This window comes from Littorina saxatilis, linkage group LG9 (assembly GCF_037325665.1).
Source record: "Littorina saxatilis isolate snail1 linkage group LG9, US_GU_Lsax_2.0, whole genome shotgun sequence".
In the NCBI taxonomy this organism is placed as follows: domain Eukaryota; kingdom Metazoa; phylum Mollusca; class Gastropoda; order Littorinimorpha; family Littorinidae; genus Littorina; species Littorina saxatilis.
Genome location: NC_090253.1, coordinates 21,430,697 through 21,453,748, shown reverse-complemented (window position 1 = coordinate 21,453,748; position 23,052 = coordinate 21,430,697). Strand labels below are relative to the sequence as shown.

Sequence of the window (23,052 nt, the reverse complement as noted above, 5' to 3'; positions counted from 1 at the left end):
CCGCGTTAATTCGCTTGTATTCCGGAGGTTTCTTGGGAGCCCAGTGTAAGGGGTGATTTCGCTGATACAGGTTGCGATCTCGTGTTGCTCATGAATCCTTCGCTGCATTTTTCTTTTTGAAGTTTAGGCTCGCCATCTGAAACACATAAGAAAATATAATTCATGACACGCGCAAACAAAACTGATTTATGTGCGACAAAAATTAGTCAACACTAAAAATGCACACATTCACAGCGGCACGGGACAAACTGAAACAAAACAAAAACAACAAAACCCGTGAACAAGCACTGACACACAAAGGTGTATACAAAGACGACACCCCCACCCGCCCCCTTTCGCATCGAAAACTATGTTTGCACCGACTGTACAAGCTAGTGCTCAGACTGAAAAATGTGTCTGTGTCATTTTGGATTCGGTTCCACTTCAGGTTCAGGCAGCATGGAGGAAAACGTTATACATGTTCCGTGTAACTTTTTTACGCCGCCTTTATATGGCGGTGTATAGAAATCGCTCTGTCTGTCTGTATGTCCGTCCGTTCGTCCGTCCATCTGTATGTCTGTCCTGTACGTCACGCGCTCCTGCTTTGTCCTACTTCTCAGTGGAAAGTGCAGCCAAGACTCGACAGGTGGCCAGAGCTCATTAACACCAGGGGCTGAGTGGTGCCGAGGTCAACTCTCTCGTATGGCAGCTAGCACGCACATCCTGCTGACTGAAAATATTACCTGCTCTTCCGTATAACAACCGCGGGACAATCATATGATATCGACCAAAAGATTTACAATAAGCACTATCCTCAACTGAAATGCTAGATATTGTATATGTCACGATCAAAATAGAATGAAGTTTTCTTTAAACCAAAAGATTGACACTGACGCATGTCACGTGCATGTCTTCCTGCCTGTAGTGTTTATATATTACGATGAGACAGGTGTCTGGCAGGATGATCTGTCTGTGCATGATCGATAACGAAGATCAAGTGAGGGCGGCGCTACTGTAGAAAACACGGAGCAGACCAAGGGCGAAAAAAAAGAAAAGGTTTTTCTGTTTTTTACCATCATTATTCCCTAAAGACAAATTGTGAAAGTTTTGGAGCATTTTGAAACAGCCCGCTGACGACAATAGTGACCCAAATAGATCAGTTTAAAAGGCCGGCTCACGGTCAACCGGGAAGATCACAGTTCCCACTTTTAGCGCAAAAAAAAAAGCAAAAGTCTAGTTTCTGCTAAAGTAAGAGAAAGCTCAAAAGTTTCGGTGCCCGGACAAATACTAAAAATAAACACCCTACCGCCCTGATATGGCCCTTCGTGGTCGGCTGGGCGTTAAGCAAACAAACAAACAAACAGACAAACACCCTATGACTGCTCGCTGAGGTGAATTTTTTTTTAATGAATTAATATCACACAAAAACTCTTATTGATACATCAAGAAATTGCCACTGTGACCAAAGAGCAGCCGGGATGTTGATTGTTGGTACGTGACCAAGTAGAGGTATGGTCATATCCCATGTAGGACCGGGTGGCCGAGTGGTAACGACTGGGTGGCCGAGTGGTAACGACTGGGTGCCGAGTGTGCGAGTTCGACCCTGGGTCAGGGCGTTAGCAATTTTCTCCCCCCGTTCCTAACCTAGGTGGAGGGTTCAAGTGCTAGACTTTCGGATGAGACGAAAAACCGAGGTCCCTTCGTTGTACACTACATTGGGGTGTGCACGTTAAAGATCCCACGATTGACAAAAGGGTCTTTCCTGGCAAAATTGTGTAGGCATAGATAAAAATGTCCACCAAAATACCCGTGTGACTTGGAATAATAGGCCGTGAAAAGTAGGATATGCGCCAAAATGGCTGTGAACTGCTGGCCGATGTGAATGCGTGATGTATTGTGTAAAATAAATTTCATCTCACACGGCATAAATAAATCCCTGCGCCTTGAATATGTGCGCGATATAAATTGCATAAAATAAAAAATAAATTAAAAAAAAATCCCTGCGCTTAGAACTGTACCCACGGAATACGCGCGATATAAGCCTCATATTGATTGATTGATTGATGTAGAAGACTGGCGAGTCCGAGACGAAAAGGAGCGTGCCTTTAAGAGAAGGTGAATGGACTTTCTTAGTCCATCCCATATACTCAATCTATTTGGAGTTGTGAGAACGCGACAGCAGTAATGCAGTATGATCGGATGCCTGAATGACATTTAATCATCTGCATGGATGACCACTTTCCCAGCTAGCAAGCTTTCGTCGGCCGACTGACGATTTCAGTCGGGTGACGTCGTCAAATGTCGTGTGTCGACGTCCGTTGTCGCGCCGATATAGTTTGCCTGTGTGTAAAACTCGGCAAATGTACGTAATAAACCCCGACATCGGCCCGACGCAATGTTGCTGTCGATAAAAATATGCAGAGTTACGGGAGATAACAACTTGAATTTATTATCATTATTTTAACATTTGTTACGTCCCCTGTTCAAGCGTCGGGAACGGCGTGACATGACTCTGCAAATGCGAAACTAAATTATTCATATTTGTTGACTTTTTCACATAGGAGTAGGATAATTAATTGTAAGTTTTGTTTGTATATTTGCAATCAAATACAGCATGAGCTCAAACCATGAGTTTTACATTTTAAAAATACGCCATCATATATACTTGAAATACTCTTATAGCTTTCCTTACGGTACAAACAAGATTGAGTGTGAACATGGCCGGCTAGCTGCTACTTTCCCGCGTGACCGAAGTTTATTTGTTTTCTTAGTTCAAGTTAATATCGAAAGAAGAGACATTCTTGCGAATGTTGTACAGCACATTGATGATATGTTATCCGAGACGAATGTCGCCTCGGGATCTCAATCTGAGTGCTGGTCCCAGTGCCACGTGGTGGCGGTGATAGTTGACAAGTTAAAATTGTGTAGCCAAGGACGGATGGAAACCTACAGGTGTGTTCAAGCTGTTAACGTCAACTCGAGGTCAACCGACGGATCCAGCGAGTAAGTGATTTTGGTTTTTCTTGCTTTAATGTTAGTTTTGCTGTTATACAGTGGGGGGGGGGGGGGGGGGGGGGGGGGGAGTACATACTGCTGTATCTGTATATGTAGATGTAGGTGTTTTGTCCTGTTACAGTGGGGGGGGGGGGGGGGGTGGAGTACATACTCATGATACTGCTGAATCTGTAGCTGTAAGTGTGGTTTGCACTGTTACACTTGGGGGGTGGGGTGTATGTATACTGATGTATCTGTAGCTGTAGGTGTGTGTATTGCATTGTAACACTTGGGGGGGGGGGGGTACATACTGATCTATCTGTAGCTGGTGGTGTGTTTTGCACTGATGCACACTTGGGGGGGGGGGGTGTACATACTGCTGAATCTGTAGCTGTAGGTGTGTTTTGCACAGTAACACTGGGGAGGGGGGGGGGTGTACATACTGCTGAATCTGTAGCTGGAGGTGTGTTTTGTACTGTTACACTTGGGGGGGGGGGGGGCGGTTGTACATACTGATGTATCTGTAGCTGTAGGTGTGTTATGTACTGTTACAGTAGGGGGGGAGGGGGGTTGAACATACTGCTGTATATGTGGCTGTAGGTGTGTTTTGCACACAGGGGGGGGGGTTGAACATGTACTGCTGTATCTGTAGCTCTAAGTGTGTTTTGCACTCTACACGGGGGAAGGCGGTGGAGTGTTGTACATACTGCTGTAGGGAAGTTTTGTACTGTTACATTGGTGGCAGCGGGGGGAGGGGGGGTGTACATAATTCTGAATCTGTAGCTGTAAATGAGTTCTGTACTGTTGCAGTGGGGGGGGGGGGGGGGGGTTGTACATACTGCTGTATCTCATAATCTGTAGCTGTAGGTGTGTTTTGCACTGTTACACGGGGGGGGGGGGGGGGGGGGGAAGGGGGGTTGAACACACTGCTGTATCTGTAGCAGTAGGTGCGATTTGAGCTGTTACAGTTGGGAGGGGGGGGGGTGTACATACTGCTGTAGCTGTAGGTGTTTTTTACACTGTTACACTTGGATTGGGGGAGGGTTGTACACACTGCTGTATCTGTAGGTTTGTTTTCCACTGTAACACTGGGGGGAGGGGGGGGGGGGGGTTGTACTGCTGTAGCTGTAAGTGAATTTTGCACTGTTACATTTGGGGGGGGGGGGGGGGGGTGGTACATACTGCTGTATCTGTAGCTGCATGATATACTGCTGTAGCTGTACGGGGAGGGGGGGGGGGGGGTACATACTGCTGTAGCTGTTAGTGATTTTTGACTCACATGCGAAGCAAAAGTGAGTCTATGTACTCACCCGAGTCGTCCGTCCGGACGTCCGGAAAACTTTAACGTTGGATATTTCTTGGACACTATTCAGTCTATCAGTACCAAATTTGGCAAGATGGTGTATGATGACAAGGCCCCAAAAAACATACATAGCATCTTGACCTTGCTTCAAGGTCAAGGTCGCAGGGGCCATAAATGTGTTCTAAAAAACAGCTATTTTTCACATTTTTTCTGAAGTTTTTGAGATTGAATACCTCACCTATATATGATATATAGGGCAAAGTAAGCCCCATCTTTTGATACCAGTTTGGTTTACCTTGCTTCAAGGTCACAGGAGCTCTTCAAAGTTGGATTGTATACATATTTTGAAGTGACCTTGACCCTGAACTATGGAAGATAACTGTTTCAAACTTAAAAATTATGTGTGGCACATGTTATGCTTTCATCATGAGACACATTTGGTCACATATGATCAAGGTCAAGGTCACTTTGACCCTTATGAAATGTGACCAAAATAAGGTAGTGAACCACTAAAAGTGACCATATCTCATGGTAGAAAGAGCCAATAAGCACCATTGTACTTCCTATGTCTTGAATTAACAGCTTTGTGTTGCATGACCTTGGATGACCTTGACCTTGGGTCAAGGTCACATGTATTTTGGTAGAAAAAATGTGTAAAGCAGTTCTTAGTATATGATGTCATTGCTAGGTTTAGTTGTTTGACCTTGACCCTGAAGGCCAAGGTCATGTAAAGGTCAAGCATGTGAGTCGTATGGGCTTTGCCCTTCTTGTTTATACTGCTGTAGCTGTACGGGGAGGGGGGGTATACTGCTGTAGCTGTTACAACTTAGTGATTTTTGCACTGTTACAGGGGGGGGGGGGGGGGGGGTGGAGTACATACTGCTGAATCTGTAGCTGTAAGTGTGGTTTGCACTGTTACACTTGGGGGGTGGGGTGTACATACTGATGTATCTGTAGCTGTAGGTATTGCATTGTGACACTTGGGAGGGGGGGTACATACTGATCTATCTGTAGCTGTAGGCGTGTTTTGTACTGTTACACTTGGGGGGGGGGGGGGGCGGTTTGTACATACTGATGTAGCTGTAGGTGTGTTATGTACTGTTACAGTAGGCGGGGAGGGGGGGGGGGGGGTTGAACATACTGCTGTATCTGTAGGTCTAGGTGTGTTTTGCACTCTACACGGGGGAAGGCGTTTGAGTGTTGTACATACTGCTGTATCTGAAGCTGTTGGTATGTTTTGTACTGTTACAGTGGTGGCAGCGGGGGGAGGGGGATGTACATAATTCTGAATCTGTAGCTGTACATGAGTTTTGTACTGTTACCGTGGTGGGGGGGGGGGGGGGGGGTTGTACATACTGCTGTAGCTGTAGGTGTGTTTTGCACTGTTACTAAGGGGGAGGGGAGGTGTACATACTGCTGTAGCTGTAGCTGTAAGTAATTTTTGCACTGTTACACTTGGGGGGTTGTATATACTGCTGAATCTGTTGCTGTAGGTGTGTTTTATACTGTAATACTGAGGGGGGGGGGGGGTGTATCAGACATGGGACTGGTCCGATTTTTATCGGAATTCCGATATTTTCCTTAGCTCACAGACCATTCTTGAGATCGATGCAAATTCGTTGAGAAAAAGGGGGGGGGGGGGGAGTTGGTATGAACCGTTCAGCTGAAGCTGTCTGCGTCTGAAGTCAGTGCATTCGCACCCCAGCACTCGCGTGAACCCATAGGTGGTGGTATGAACCGTTCAGCTGAAGCTGTCTGCGACTGAAGTCAGTGCATTCGCACCCCAGCACTCGCGTGAACCCATAGCAGTATCATGGGTCGCGTTTGATTGGCTGTTGATCATCTCTCTCTCTCTCTCTCTCTCTCTCTCTCTCTCTCTCTCTCTCTCTCTCTCTCTCTCTCTCTCTCTCTCTCTCTCTCTCTCTCTCTCTCTTTCCCTCCATCCTGTCTGCGCTGAGCCGATGACCCGCAGTTGCTGGTAGGCCTGAATAAGGAAAATTAACACCTCAACTCAAGGCAAAACAACCGATTTATAGATTAGAACCTTTTTTTTTGGGGGGGTAGGTGGGGTGGGGGGGAGAGGAGGTGCACTCTGTTCAGACATTGTAGCAGCTTTGATGAGTTATCTTGATTGCTTTTTGGCTCACGTAAGTGTAGCCTATGCGATCGTAACTTTGTCTGTCTGTGCGTGTGTGCGTGTGTATGTCTGTGGTAGAAACTTTAACATTTGAAGACGTCACATTATGGCGTAAGAGGGTTAGACGTCACGCGAAGGAATTACTGAAAGTGTCGGTCATTGTCATTTTGAGCGAGCCGAGACTAGTTGGCGGTCGTGTCCCTGTAATTTACAGGCTACATGCAGACAGACAGATCTAGATCTATAGTGTCTCGCTTTCTTGCACAGTGTCACCTATGCTTACTGTGTGTGTGTGTATGTGTGACGGAGTGATTGAGTTTGTGATGTGAAGCAAAATGTTTTGTTTAAAATGCTAAAACATATTATTCTTGTGGTTTTTATAGCTTTTTAAAAAGGCATGATCTATTTTTTTGCTATCAGGAGAGGCCCCAAAATGGCCTTTATAATTCTAAAATTCATTTTCCGTCAGGGGGGCTTCGCCCCTGGACCCCGGCTTAGTTTCCTACTTTTTGAACATTTGCTGGTCTCATGCCTGTGTATACGGCTGTATCTGTAGCTGTAGGTGTGTTTTGTACTGTTACAGTGAGGGCGGTAGGGGCGGGGGGTTCTACATACTGCTGTATCTGTAGCTGATGTGTTTTGCACTGTTACACTGGGGGGGGGGGGGGGGGTTGTACACACTGCTGTATCTGTAGGTTTGTTTTCCACTGTAACACTGGGGGGAGGGGGGTTATACTGCTGTAGCTGTAAGTGAATTTTGCACTGTTACACTTGGGGGGGGGGGGGGGGTGGTGGTGGTACATACTGCTGTATCTGTAGCTGCACCCAGCCAGCAAGACATTAGCGGCCGATAGTCGGCCGAACATCCTTCAAAAAGTCGGGCAGGTGACGTCAAAAGATACGACGCGAGTGTTGGCCCGACTAACTTTTGCAAAGAGGCAACGAGGCGGCCGACAGGCGGCCGAACATCTGTACTATGGCGGCACGCATCCGGTCCGATGTTAATCGGCCCGATGGCTTGTTGGACCTGCGGCCCGACACCTTATGCCGACATCGTCCCGATGTCTTCCCGCTGAAATCGATATCTTCCCGATGTCGGCATAAGGTGTCGGACCGCAGGTCAAACAAGTCATCGGGCCGATTAACATCGGACCGGATGCGTGCCGCCATAGTGCAGGTGTTCGGCCGCCTATCGGCCGCCTCGTTGCCTCTTTGCAAAAGTTAGTCGGGCCAACACCCGCGTCGTATGTTTTGACGTCACCGGCCCGACTTTTTGAAGGGTGTTCGGCCGATTATCGGCCGCTAATGTCTTGCTGGCTGGGTTGATGTTTCGATAAGACGGGTCATGAACTCTGTGACCTCTGCCTGCCTGCCTGCCTGCCTGCCTGCCTGCCTGCCTGCCTGCCTGCCTGCCTGCCTCTCTCTCTCTCTCTTTCTCTCTCTCTCTTTCCATGGGCAAACATATCCAAATATAAGCGTGTTTTACCTCGACCAACTACATCTGCGGTAGATAAACAGTTGCGGTTTTCTTCATTTCATCCACATTTTTCTGACATATAAAGTTTTTTTAACAATCGTGTGTAGTTACAAAAACATCCAAACACAACAGAATAAAGCGTGAGCACACATTCGTGCACACACACACACACACACACACACACACACACACACACACACACACACACACACACACACACACACACACACACACACACACACACACACACTATTTAAACTATTTCCAAAACATAGCAAAATCAACCTTACACAGTTAACGGGAACACAGATAAACTACTTTTTTTTATCACTAGCGACTGAGAAGGCAGTGTAAGATCTCTACGGTCCCTATAAATATACCGGCTAATTTCAACAACACACATTATTCATCACTCTCTTTGTTCCGAGGTCAGTCTGACACAGCCGCACAAAAAACCCCATTAAACTTGAATAGTGTGCAGCAGTTGACGTTATGTGCAAAGCAGTGCCATCGCAAAACATCGCCATTTATGGCCCTGTCACACCTTAACGTATTAGCCAGCGTATGCCGACGTATCAAACTTTCCCTAAAACGCTGGCGTACGCTGAACAATTGATGTTTTTTTCAATTTTGGGCGTATACATAGCGTATTTATAACGAGTTGGGCGTATGCATAGCGTATTTAACGAGTTTGACGTACACATATCGTGATAGTAACGTATATAGAAGATTTCGATAACTTATAGATAACGTATACCAACGAATGCTTAACGTGTTGCCGACAACTTATGTCCAACGATAGTCTAACGTATGCATAACGTATGCATAGCGTATGCATAACGTATGCAGCGTATCGCCGACGATCACAAGTCGTAGCCTATATATAAAACAATTTTTTAACAAGAAGGGCAAAGCCCATACGACTCACATGCTTGACCTTGACATGACCTTGACCCTCAAGGTCAAATAACTAAACCTAGCAATGACATCATACACTAAGAACTGCTTTACACATTTTTCCTACCAAAATACATGTGACCTTGACCCAAGGTCAAGGTCATCCAAGGTCATGCAACACAAAGCTGTTAATTCAAGACATAGGAAGTACAATGGTGCTTATTGGCTCTTTCTACCATGAGATATGGTCACTTTTAGTGGTTCACTACCTTATTTTGGTCACATTTCATAAGGGTCAAAGTGACCTTGACCTTGATCATATGTGACAAAATGTGTCTCATGATGAAAGCATAACATGTGCCCCACATAATTTTTAAGTTTGAAACAGTTATCTTCCATAGTTCAGGGTCAAGGTCACTTCAAAATATGTATACAATCCAACTTTAAAGGACCCTTGCGACCTTGACCTTGAAGCAAGGTCAACCAAACTGGTGTCCAAAGATAGGGCTTACATTGCCCTGTATAGCATACATAGCTAAGGTTGCCATTCTCGATAACTTCAGAAAAAAATGCGAAAATGTGAAAAATTGTCGTTTTTAAGACAACAATTACGGCCCCTGTGACCTTGAACTTGAAGTGAGGTCAAGTTGCCGCACATGTTTTTTGAGATCTTGTAACCATACACCATCAGGCCACATCAGGTGTTGATAGACTTAATAGTGTCCAAGAAATATCCAACGTTAAAGTTTTCCGGACGGACGCCGGGACGGACGGACGGACGACTCGGGTGAGTACATAGACTCACTTTTGCTTCGCATGTGAGTCAAAAAGGGTGAAGGCATCGTCACCGATGAAGAAGTAGGGCACATCCTCGTTGTCGTTGGGAAGAGGCTCAGGGTCAGGAAAACCTAGGGTACGCATTCCTTCAGCTCACAGGAATTGTAAATCTGCGCATCTGATGCTGATCCAGTACCACTAATATCTGCCCAAATGAATTTGTAGTCGGCATCTACAAGCGCCATCAGAACAATGGAGTAGAATCCTTTGTAGTTGAAGTATAGACTCCCACTCTTTGGGGCCCGATTGAGATACAGGTGAGCAAGTCTGCTTGGCAGAGCTCCTAGTTTTCTCTTTATCTTTAGGTTTGTCGGCCATGTTGAAAATCAACAAGTCGCGTAATGCGAAATTACTACATTTAGTCAAGCTGTGGAACTCACAGAATGAAACTGAACGTAGTCCGCCGCTAGTGCAAAAGGCAGTGAAAGTGGCGAGCCTGTTTGGCGCGGTAGCGATTGCGCTGTGCTTCATAGCACGCTTTACTGTACCTCTCTTCGTTTTAACTTTCTGAGCGTGTTTTTAATCCAAACATATCATATCTATATGTTTTTGGAATCAGGAACCGACAAGGAATAAGATGAAATAGTTTTTAAAACGATTTCGGAAATTTAATTTTGATAATAATTTTTATATTTTTAATTTTCAGAGCTTGTTTTTAATCCAAATATAACATATGTATATGTTTTTGGAATCAGAAAATGACGAAGAATAAGATGAAATTGTTTTTGGATCGTTTAATAAAAAAAAATTTTAATTACAAGTTTCCGATTTTTAATACCAAACTCACTCATTATTTTTTAAGCCACCAAGCTGAAATGCAATACCAAACCCCGGGCTTCGTCGAAGATTGCTTTGCCAAAATTTTAATCAATTTGATTGAAAAATGAGGGTGTGACAGTGCCGCCTCAACTTTTACAAAAAGCCGGATATGACGTCATCAAAGGTATTTATCGAAAAAATGAAAAAAACGTCCGGGGATATCACACCCAGAAACTCTCATGTCAAATTTCATAAAGATCGGCCTACACACACACACACACACACACACACACACACACACACACACACACACACACACACACAGACACACACACACACACAGACAAACAGACACATACACCACGACCCTCGTCTCGATTCCCCCCTCTATGTTAAAACATTTAGTCAAAACTTGACTAAATGGTCAACAACTGCTCAAAAGACAAGTGGCAAAACGTTCAAAAACGCTAAGAAATCTTCTAGTTATACAAAAAAGGAACGCTCTCATCAATTCCTGAAGAAGTGAAGAAGGACGTAGATAGGTTACCAATATTCGATGGCCTTCCCTGAGAGATAGGCCGATGGCTTAAGAAACAAGAAGGGCAAAGCCCATACGACTCACATGCTTGACCTCGACCTTTAGGGTAACTAAACCTAGCAATGACATCATACACTAAGAACTGCTTTACACATTTTTCCTACCAAAATACATGTGACCTTGACCTTGGGTCAAGGTCATCCAAGGTCATGCAACACAAAGCTGTTAATTCAAGACATAGGAAGTACAATGGTGCTTATTGGCTCTTTCTACCATGAGATATGGTCACTTTTAGTGGTTCACTACCTTATTTTGGTCACATTTCATAAGGGTCAAAGTGACCTTGACCTTGATCATATGTGACCAAATGTGTCTCATGATGAAAGCATAACATGTGCCCCACATAATTTTTAAGTTTGAAACAGTTATCTTCCATAGTTCAGGGTCAAGGTCACTTCAAAATATGTATACAATCCAACTTTGAAGAGCTCCTGTGACCTTGACCTTGAAGCAAGGTAAACCAAACTGGTATCAAAAGATGGGGCTTACTTTGCCCTATATATCATTTGTAGGTGAGGTATTCAATCTCAAAAACTTCAGAGAAAATGGGAAAAATGTGAAAAATAGCTGTTTTTTAGACATTTATGGCCCCTGCGACCTTGACCTTGAAGCAAGGTCAAGATGCTATGTATGTTTTTTGGGGCCTTGTCATCATACACCATCTTGCCAAATTTGGTACTGATAGACTGAATAGTGTCCAAGAAATATCCAACGTTAAAGTTTTCCGGACGTCCGGACGTCCGGACGACTCGGGTGAGTACATAGACTCACTTTTGCTTCGCATGTGAGTCAAAAACCGGAGCACCTCAAAACACGTCATGCAACGTGGGTTGAAGAAAAAGGAATGAGTGTCACCATGCCTTCAGGGCATAGAGTTTTGTTTTTAAGAGTTATCTCCCCATGTTACCATGGATGAGCGCTTCAATACCTTAGCAACCAAACGAGGTTCATTGCTATCTATGTGAGTTGGGTAAGAATATGAAATTTAATTTGATTTTATGACAACTTTAATGAGCAAACTAAAGGCTTCCGAGCTGAAATGCAATCCCATAGTCCGGACTTCGTCAAAGATTGCTTGACCAATATTTCAATCTATTTGCTTGAAAAATGAAGGCGTGACAGTGCCGCCTCAGTCTTCACAAAAAGCCGGATGTGACGTCATCAGACATTTATAAAAACAAAATAAAAACAGAAAAAAACGTCTGGGGGTATCATATTATTTTCAGGAACTCTCATGAAGATCAGTCCAGTATATTTCTTTGAACCGCTCTAAACACACACACACACACACACACACACACACACACACGCGCGCGCGCGCACAGAGACATACATACACCACCACCCTCGTCTCGATTCCTCGTCTATGTTAAAACATTTAGTCAAAACTTGACTAAATGTTAATAAAAAAAAAAGCATCACCATCTTGCGAGGCGATACGGAATCAGTCTCTGCACTACGTAAGTCAAACACTTCTATCTATGTATTTGAAAGATCCCACATCAACTACTGACATATTGCAGTACTCCTAAACATCAAGAGCTTTCTTTCTTTATTTGGTGTTTAACGTCGTTTTCAACCACGGAGGTTATATCGCGGCGCAAGCAATGAAATGCACGCATGACAAAACAACAACTCAATAAAATAACCATAACATGTTGGGCGTCGATGATTATATTTCACGGTTGACATGCAGTCTAACGTGCGTGTTCGTTCGTGTTTGTGTTTGCATGCGTGCGTGAGTATGTGTGTGTGCCTCTCTCTCTCTTTCTCTCTAACACAAATACATGCAGACACAGACACTGAAACAGACAGACACACACACACACACAAACTCTCTCTCCCTCTCTCTCTCTCTTCCTTTTTCATCTCTGTAGGAGTGATCGACAGCGAGAGGGGCGGCCTGTTAACCCGTGATTTGTAAAAATGTAAAAAAAAATAATAAATCGCGGGGCGCGCCTCGCGATTTGTAAAAATGTTTATACAAATCGCGGGGAAATTAGGGTCACTTCCTCCCAGTGGAAAGCTAGCAGCAACAGAGTCGTGCTACCCCAAAGTCAAGGGATCTATTATATATATTTTTTTGTGTATGTATTTCTTGTCCCATCGCTTGGAAATTCGGGTCCCTTCCTCCCAATGGAAAGCTAGCAGCAACAGAGTCGCGCTGCCCCAAAGTCAATGGATCTATTAGATTTTTTGATTTTTCAGTACAATACTAGATTGTCTCATCGCTGGGAAATTTGGGTCACTTCCTCCAACTGGAAAGCTAGCAGCAATAAGTCGCGCTACCCCAAAGTCAAGGGATCTATAATATTTTTTTAATCTATTTCTTTATTGTCCCATCGCCGGGAAATTCGGGTCAATTCCTCCAAGTGGAAAGCTAGCAGCAACAAAATCACGCTACCCCAAAGTCAAGGAATCTATTATATATACGTGTATACTTTTTTTCATTTCTTTATTGTCCCATCGCTGGGAAATTCGGGTCGCTTCCTCCCAAAGGAAAGCTAGCAGCAACAGGGTCGCGCTACCCCGAAGTCAAATTTTTTGGTTGTTTTTTCCATTACTAGATTGTCTCATCGCTGGGAAATTCGGGTCACTTCCTCCAAGTGGAAAGCTAGCAGCAACAGAGCCATGCAACCCCAAAGTCAAGGAATCTATATATATATACGACTTGTGTCTGTCTGTGTGTTTGTGTATCTGTGTGTTTGTGTATTTGTGTATTCGCCATGCACGCCCAAAGTTCTCGATGGATCTGCTTCAAATTTGGTGGGCTTATTCAGAGAGACCCCGGACACAACCTCATCGATGAGATATTTCAACACGTGCTCTCAGCGCGCAGCGCTGAACCGATTTTGGTTCCACCTCAGCTATTTTGGTTCCACCTCAGCTACCCGGGCCCCCATACCGACACACCATAGCCGCTACACCACATCACAACGCCAAAGTTCTCGGTGGATCTTTTTCAAATTTGGACACCGTATTCAGCTACACCCCGGACACAATATCATCGATGAGATATTTCAACACGTGCTCTCAGCGCGCAGCGCTGAACAGATTTTTGTTTTTGTGTTCATTTCACCATTATAAGTAACTCTTCCTTATCTTCTCATATTCTCCAGGTTTTCAGCGTTTACCTCCCTTCCTTCGTATGGTGCACTCATAGTGAGTGGAGCGTCTTCGGATATTCCCGGCGTTCTGTTACTCTTACTATTTTTAGAAGGTCAACGCAGTGTACAGAACGTAAATTGGACCCGTAAATTATCCTCACTGTAAAAGTGCAAAGGTCGAATCAATTTATAGCCACGCGAAAAATACACTGTCATCTATCTCTCTATAGATACGGCTTCTCTGTGTTTTTGTGTGTGTGTGTGTGTGTGTGTGTGTGTGTCTCTATATGAGCAACACCTGTGCATTCTTCAGTTCTGTTTGTGATGTGGTCTGGCGGCTTTTGTGTAATTTTATGTACTGGCCTTCCTTTGAGAAGCCATAACTTGCTCAGTCCTGTTTGAGTGGAGTTCGCCTCCAAAGGTGATTAACACGGTTACATTCGTCGACAAGGATGGGACTCGATATGGTCAGGAATGGCATTATGGCCACTGAATCATTTTCGTGCTGTTCCCATTCCACGAATCTGGGAGGGACCTAAGCTTGGCGGGTCCATTGTTCGGACCCGGCAAAGCCGGCGTACGGCTCTAAGTATTTCTTCCCGGCGCAGCCGTACCCGGCGAAGCGGGTAATCATCTAGTATTATATATGTATAGGTTACAACACGAGTGGTTTTTTATATGGCTTGTATTTCAGTCAAGACCCAGCGGATGAATATCATCGGGAGACACGAGCCTCTGGCGAGTGGCTCTCGATTGATATTCCCGCTGGGTCTTGACTGAAATACAAGCCATATAAAAAACCACGAGTGTTGTAATCTGTATATCTCATTCTACCATCAAACACAAAGTGTAGACTACTAGCGGCACTGTTGCGATCTGTGCAGGGTAAAACTGTTGCCAGCGAGACTTAGCCCTTTTGCAACCTTAAACTAAGTGACCGTCGCTGAAAAAAATAAAACGAATGAGTGCATCGATAAGTACGCGGTAACACTACTTTCAGACCATTTAAAAGCTTTAAGTAAAGGTTCATAAGTTGCAAGAAAGTAATGAAGTCGAATAGAAATTAATTTAGTTGAAGCGCACAATTCTTTTGTTTTGCGTTTCAGGTCGGCAGAACGGGCGAAACGGGTTTGGGACCCATTTGGCTTACTCGATTCAGAATCGATTCCACGTTGTTTTTCTCGAACGTGTGTAATTAGGCTTATTGACAGAGAAGCAAATTTTAGGGAACAAATATGTAGGTTTAGATTTAACCATTTGCTCCCTATTTGAAATGTATCTACGTGATAAACTGTTTTGCGAGTGTGTTTGCGATGAACTTAAACTGGTATGGCTTTGAGGGAAACGCGACCGACACGTCTGTCACCGCCGATTGATTGCATTTTGAAGGAATATGACTGGATTACGGAAAAATATGTGGACTTACTGCAGAGCCAGGCAAAAGAGTAGACTTGCTCGCAAAACACGTGAAACAGCCGATGTTTGATAGCTGAAGGCGCACACCAAAACACACTACCGACAGATTCTCAAAAGTCGTCTGCTAAGGATGCAAGGGGAGGGTACTCGTGTTTTTGTTTTGGTTCGCTAGCATCTGGTTATCTTGTAAGTTGAATGTTCGTTTTTTTCGACCTGCATTGCTTTCATAATGAAAGAAACTTTTGCTTATTGCATCTCATACATCAGATCAGTTCTGAGATTCATTTTTGCGTGCAACTGATATGGTTTTCTGAGCCGTGCAATACGATTTTAGAACTTCATACAAATGTGTCACATTGTTCGGCGCGAGGTCAAAGGTCGGGAGGAAAGTAGTCCTTTGCCCAAATCGGAATCTGCACTATCATATATTTTTTGGAGTCCATGATGTATTTATTGAGCTATAAAAATACAACATATATACCCATACTGAAGTAACAGAGACAAAGAAGGGAGGTCATGGGATATACGTATATACTTTTTTCATTTCTAGATTGTCCCATCGCTGGGAAATTCGGATCGCTTCCTCCCAATGGAAAGCTAGCAGCAACAGAGTCGTGCTACCCCAAAGTCAAGGGATCTATTAGGTGTTTTTTATTCCCATTTCTATATTGTCCTATCACAAGGAAATTCGGGTTGCTTCCTCCAAGTGGAAAGCAAGCAGCAACAGAGTCGCGCTACCCTAAATTCAAGGATCTATATGACTCTGTTGCTGCTAGCTTTTCACTGGGAGGAAGCGATCCTAATTTCCCAGCGATGGGATAATAAAGGAGAGAAAGAAAAAAAATCTAATGAGTAATGGATCCCTTGACTTTGGGGTAGCACGACTCTGTTGCTGCTAGCTTTCCACTGGGAGGAAGCGATCCGAATTTCTCAGCAATGGGACAAGAAAGACAAGAAAAAAAAAGATTTTTAAAATTTTTTTAAAATTTTTACAAATCGCGGTTTTAGGTTCGACGTGATTTGTAATTTTTTTTAAACATTTTTACAAATCAGGGGTTAACACGGCCTGCCCAGAACTAGCGTCTAAACTCTCTTTTTGCGTGTTTTGTTGCGCCATCGTCCCGCACATAAACCTCTTTAACAAAGCCACAGAGTAGAGTAGTGCATGTGTTGCACTGTTCATGTCAAGTACTTCAGACGCCTTTCCTGGTAAAAGGGCTGTTAGTAGAGGAACACAGTGAATAAGCTGACTACTCAAAACGACTTCCGACTACAATATTCGCTTTTAACATAAAGTAAATGGCAATGTTAGAAATAGACAACATTTTGCTGGGATTTTGTGGCATTGATTATTTTCTTTGTTCAATTCTGTCTGTCCATCTGTTCTTCGATCCACACAGTTTTGAAGTCGAGAAAAACTCCTTCGCATCCCCAAAACCAGGACCAAGACCTTTGGTGAAAGAACCTTTAGGTACCAGATTCCGACCGTCTGGAACTCGCTTCCAAGTTCTATCTGTGACTCCAGCAGCCTTTCCTCCTTCAAAACACAACTCAAAACACTGATACCTGTTTCGTAAAGCCTTTGCTTAGCCTGAGTAGACTCTCCACAACTCTATTCTGTTTTGGAACTCTCTACCCTGTATGTGCTTTATGGTCTATTTGTCAATGGTATCTTTGTGTGTGCGCGTGCGTGCGTGTGTGTGTGTGTGTGTGTGTGTGTGTGTGTGTGTGTGTGTGTGTGTGTGTGTGTGTGTGTGTGTGTACTTTTAACATTGTACGCTAAATTTTGCTTAGTGCTTGGGATCTTGGTGTTATGTCTCAGTTAAATCGAAAATTTTATTGTAAATTTTCATTTAATAAATATACCTACCCGAATCACATGTAGCATTGACACAATCGGAGATGCTAGGTTCTGAAAAGGCTAACCGTCTAAGGGAAGCAACCCCAACCACAAAAAGTGTAAACGTAGCCATGGTAATGACCATACACCCGGGGAGTTACCTCCCATCGTGCATGCCATGTCACTACTGCTACTGAACACATGGTTCATATCATTCGACCTAAAGAATAAATTCTCCAAATCAAAAGCGGGGTTGGCGGGAGGGAATATACTATGTGATTCGGGTAGGTATATTTATTAAATGAAAATTTACAATAAAATTTTCGATTAAATTACATATTCCTACTCCGAATCACATGTAGCAGATTACAACAACAAGGCGGTGGGAAAGAAAAATCTAACTCACTCAAAAAACCTTGCCAAAAACCTGGACCGCTGCCAAAGAATCAGGGCGGTCCCAGTGGGAAAGAAAATCTAACCCACTCAAAAGCCCTTGCCAGGGCTGGCCCACTGCCAACAGGCAGTGAGGGAACCAAGGAAAGTCCTGATTGACAGCCGAGAAGTATCTCAGGCAAAGCGAAAGAGACAACCTCAGAGATCCAGAAAGCTGTGCTCAGCACTTCTTCCAATCTCCTAGCCGTAAAAAACAGCACAGGAATAGACCCAAGCCTTGGATTAATAACCCTGGCGAGCCAAGGGAAAGACAAGCTTCCCCCCCCCCCCTTTTATTGGAAGGAAATGCTAATGTCCTGAGAAGATCCGTGCGTAAGGTTGTCCCCTCAACTGAGAAGGACGAACCCCCGCGGTGACCTTAAGACAACCATGCCAAAGTCTGCAAACCTTGGGATGTAGTAAAGCCCAAAAGGCTTGTGAGAAAGAAGTCAGCTCAAAATAAGAGTGACCAATCCCCACGAAAGAGCGAGAGAGAGACATCCAAGCACTACGTACCAGAGTCCACCTCGAAGAGAAAACTCACAAATAGAAGGTCGCCAGTCATCCCCTACCAGTCCCTGCGAACGCAGGGAGAGAGGTAGCACCCGACAGCAGCCACTTACGACTGTGCGTAAGCTACCGGAAGTGAGGACCCACGGTGGTCAAAAACCGATGTGACTGGCAACCATAAACAAAATGGCTAAAAGCCAGAATGTTCCCAAAACAGTCTGCTTGAAGGTAATCGAGAGTGAATCAAAAACCGAAAGCAGAAAACCAAGACTGGTAAACGTAAACCGTGAAGCCAGCCAGCCATAAGACTCCCGAAACCAGAGTTCTCAGGGAAAAAACAGGCAGTTAACTTCCTAGCCAAATCAAGAGCCTACCTGAGTTTGGCCAGAAACCCAGAGCGCGTCTGTCCCTGTCTGAAGACAGAGTCCAACGCGGAGAAAAACGGACAACCGCCCTAGACAAAGTTGCCTTTTGTAGCCGGGCGACTGTAAGGAAACCCGACCCAACGGACGTCATCCGGACTCGCCTCATACTAAGATGAGGAAGAAGAGAGGAAAGGCCCAAGACTGAAGTCACAGGAACCGAACCTTAACTAAACCTCTGCCCGAAGGAGAAGAGTAGCCAAAACCTGAGAGAGAGGAGGAAAGCCACAAAGAACTACTCCTCAAACATCCATTGTCCAAGACAATGCCCCCTCAGGAAAACCTGAATGTTACCTCCGAGGCCAACTCAAGTGAACCTTAAGTTTGGACGAAACACCAGAACGCGTCTGATCACTAGAGAAAGACAGAGTCCGACTCGATGAAAGACAACAAGGACCAAAGTCCGAACGTTTGTGGCCAAACAGGGGTAACCTGAAGCCAGAGAACCCCACAAGCCACAAGAAACGGGAAGGCAACAACCACCATCGCCGCAACGTGGAATGGCTGTTGCCCGGCCAAGGCTGCCTATTGGCTGCCAGCTTAGCTTAACCAGAGGAATGAGCATGCTTCTGCTAAGCATGTTTCTGAGTATGCTAGCCCTACCTTCCTTCAACCTTTGTAAAGCAGTCAGAGACCTGGTGATCTCTACTCGACTGAATCTCTACTGCAGGCAAAGTTTAAGCGACTCTCTTTGACTGTTCAGGGAACTGAGAACGCGAAAGAAACGAGTCCCTCCGACACCCGCCGTACGAGCGTAGAGAAGGAAGGGCAGCCTCATCTGCTCCATGCTCACCCTAGCAAGGGCTGGCCAACAGAGTAGAGAAAGGAGGCAAGTTCCAAAGGCTGAATAAGCAAGAAGGAACAAAAGGTGAAGCCCGTGTAGCCGAAGCCAGCCAAGGCTGAGCATGTTCCGGAACTGAACCATAGTAGAAACAGCGGCAGAACCAAAACACTAGAGATACCACCTTCGGGAGGAGATGGCCTAGCCAAAACCTGCAAACCGTGGTACCTACAAAAGGTGACTAAGGAACCGGAAGTAGAAAAAACATCCTATCTTCACGGAACGGAAGTCCGACATCGACAACAAAGTCAACCAACAAGGAAGCCACCAATGTCGATGCACCCAAGGGAAATCCTGAGCCGAAGCTTGAGCTGCGACGGAAATCCAGAACGTGTTCGATTGCTGACTAAAGACTGAGAACCAGAATAGCTCAGCTACGAACGCAAACCGAAGTCACAGTTGCTGGTGGTAAACTGATGAATGAGATGACCGGAAACCGGAAAACCATCCAACCGGAAAAAGACCTGACTTATCCCCCTACTGACGGTCGTGAATAGGGGAAACGTCCAGGGCCACCCGAACTGACTAGGCAGTAAACGCAACACCCAACAGGTAAAGTGAAGACTGCCCCGGCTGAGGCTAAAAGCCTAAATGCCCGTAGGCCAGCCGCTGTTCCTCACCCACCGACCTCCGAAGGAGTGTCAGGAAGAGGAGAAGTGTATCCGAACAGAGCCGGAAATGCAGCAGACAAAACCGCAAAAAACGGAAGCGAAAGATGCATAGAGTAGACTGAGGCCGGAAGCCCGAACGCCCGTAGGCCAGTCCTCTGTCAACTCCAGTCAAAACCGCAACGTGTACTTGAAATGGAGGACTTATGCTTCCAGTAAAACCGGAAACACCGCGCCGACAACGGCTGCCGCACTTGTGAAACACAAATGCCCACGACGGAACAAGAGTGAGACAGAACAGAGGAGGACTGGGGCCGGAACCCGAACGCCCGTAGGCCAGTCCTCGATCAACCCCAGACAAGCCACTACGTGCGCTTGTGATGGAGAACCTATGCTTCCAGACAGGAAGTGTAGGAGGCCGAAGCCCCGCCCGGGAAAACCTTCGACGTGACCTCTGCCGCAGCTTAGAGGACAGCGTTAAGCCTTTTTCCCAATAACCAGCACGTGTGGAATCGCTGACGACAGACTGAATGTCCGACACAACCGGCGAAAAAACCGAAGTCCACGTACTGGTGGAAGGCCGGTGAAACGGCATAACCGGAAAACCGGAAATCCGTCCCCCCCGACGTCGTCCTAACTCATGCCTCGACCAGGCTAAGAGAGAGAAGACGGCAAGTCTGCAGCCGCAGGCACCGGAACGGCAGTCGACGCGACAACCGAAGGTTGAAACGCTGACTACATCGGCCAGAGCTGAGACACCACCTGCCCGAAGGGCTGGCGTTGCTCCTCAGCTACCGACATCCGGGAGGAAGTGGAAGCGAAAGGAGCAGTAAATCCGGGTGGAGCCGGAAAGCACCAGACGAGACCGCGAAAAGCGGAAGCGCCGAATGCGAGGACGGAGGCCGGAAGCCCGAATGCCCTAAAAGGCAACGTCCGGTCAACCCCGGAAACGACCACAGCGGGTGCGTACGTCAGAGGACCTATGCTTCCAGCGAGTGCCGGAAGCGCAGCGCCAGAAACGGCTACCGCCATTGCTCCGCCACACAATGGTCTTCGAGGAAGCCAGGGTGTGACTGAACAGAGGACGAATGCCCGGGGGGCAACGTCCGGTCAACCCCGGAAACGACCACAGCGGGTGCGTACGTCAGAGGACCTATGCTTCCAGCGAGTGCCGGAAGCGCAGCGCCGGAAACGGCTACCGCCACTGCTCCGCCACACAATGGTCTTCGAGGAAACCAGGGTGCGACTGAACAGAGGACGAATGCCCGGGGGGCAACGTCCGGTCAACCCCGGAAACGACCACAGCGGGTGCGCACATCGGGGGACCTGGTCAACCCCGGAAACGACCACAGCGGGTGCGTACATCGGGGGACCTATGCTTCCGGCGAGTGCCGGAAGCGCAGCAGTCGGAAACGGCTAGACAACTCCGGAAACGACCCCAGCGGGTGCGTACGTCGGAGAAGTAGCCGGAACCAACTGCCGCCATTGCTCAGCCACACAATGGTCTTCAGTGAAGCCAGGGTGCGACTGAACAGGGGTTTGCGGGTCGTGAACCCGCCGAAAAGAGCTGTGTCCCAGCAGGGACTGTCCGACGGCCTCACGAGGGCCTGTGGACCAGCTCGACTTACTTGAATCGCCAACCACAGCGGTAGAAGACGAAGAAGCAAAACATCCGCCCTAGACAACGTCTCGGCCGGAAGCGTCAAAGAAGCCAACAAGGTGACGTCGCCCACAGACAGCGGGACCAACGGAAGACGCAGGCTTGGAACGCGAAAAATTCTTCACAAAGATAAAGCAGACACCTGCAACACCTGATCTGCTAACGGCAGAGAAGGCGAGGAGAAGAAACAGGACGTACAACAGTATATGACTGCCCCACAAAGTGTTTGTTCGAGGCAGAAAGAGTAACGAACAAAACATAACAAACATGTTAAATCCGAAACCACGACCAGTCCTACGGACTGGTAGATACCTGCTAAAGCCTAGCCAAGTAAACCACTGTCAGCAACGCTGATACACAAAATGGCGGCCAAGCGATAAGTTACTGGACAAAATTTAGAAGTCCAAAACGGACGAAAATTAAGCAATAACAAAAATTCCTGTCAAAGTAATGACGAAATATGAAATGGCTTACCAACTAACAAAGCAGAAGGCAAAAACGCAGGTAAAGTAAGGAGAACCTCACCATAACATAGGCCTAGCCACATAAATAAGCTGTCAGGAAAGCTGAGCAACCGAAAGTGGCGGCCACAAGATAAGTTACTGAAACGCATTTAGGAGTCCAAACGGACAAAAAGTCAGCAACTATAGATAAATTCCTGTCAAACCAAAGACAAGAAGGAACAAGCTTACCAACTAAACAAAGCAGCAAGCAAGTAAGAAGGTAAAATTACGTTTACCTCCAAAATACATCGGCCTAGCCACAAAATCTGTCAACTCATGCTGACAACAAAAATGGCGGCCAACAGTAGTCACTGAAATATCACAGGTCCAAACACGGACGAAAATCAGCAACTACAACAAATTTCCTGTCAAAATAATGACCAAAATGGAAAGAGCTCACCAACTACGAAGCAGGAGGCAAGATAGACGGTAACGTGGCCGGTGGGTGTCAAAACAACACCAAACAGCGCAGCCACAGGGGAGCCCAAAAATCAACAACCTGCTCCCTCGAAAGCTGTAAGGTCGAATGATATGAACCACGTGTTCAGTAGCAGTAGTGACATGGCATGCACGATGGGAGGTAACTCCCCGGGTGTATGGTCATTACCATGGCTACGTTTACACTTTTTGTGGTTGGGGTTGCTTCCCTTAGACGGTTAGCCTTTTCAGAACCTAGCATCTCCGATTGTGTCAATGCTACATGTGATTCGGAGTAGGAATATGTAATTTAAA

The 23,052-nt window shown here is 45.9% G+C and overlaps 1 protein-coding gene across 1 annotated transcript in view; it reads right to left on the bottom strand.

Annotated features, from left to right (window-relative positions):
- LOC138975582 (protein N-terminal glutamine amidohydrolase-like) overlaps positions 1 to 23,052 on the bottom strand; it is a 570,098-nt gene that overhangs the window by 9,366 nt on the left and 537,680 nt on the right. The window lies entirely within an intron of this gene.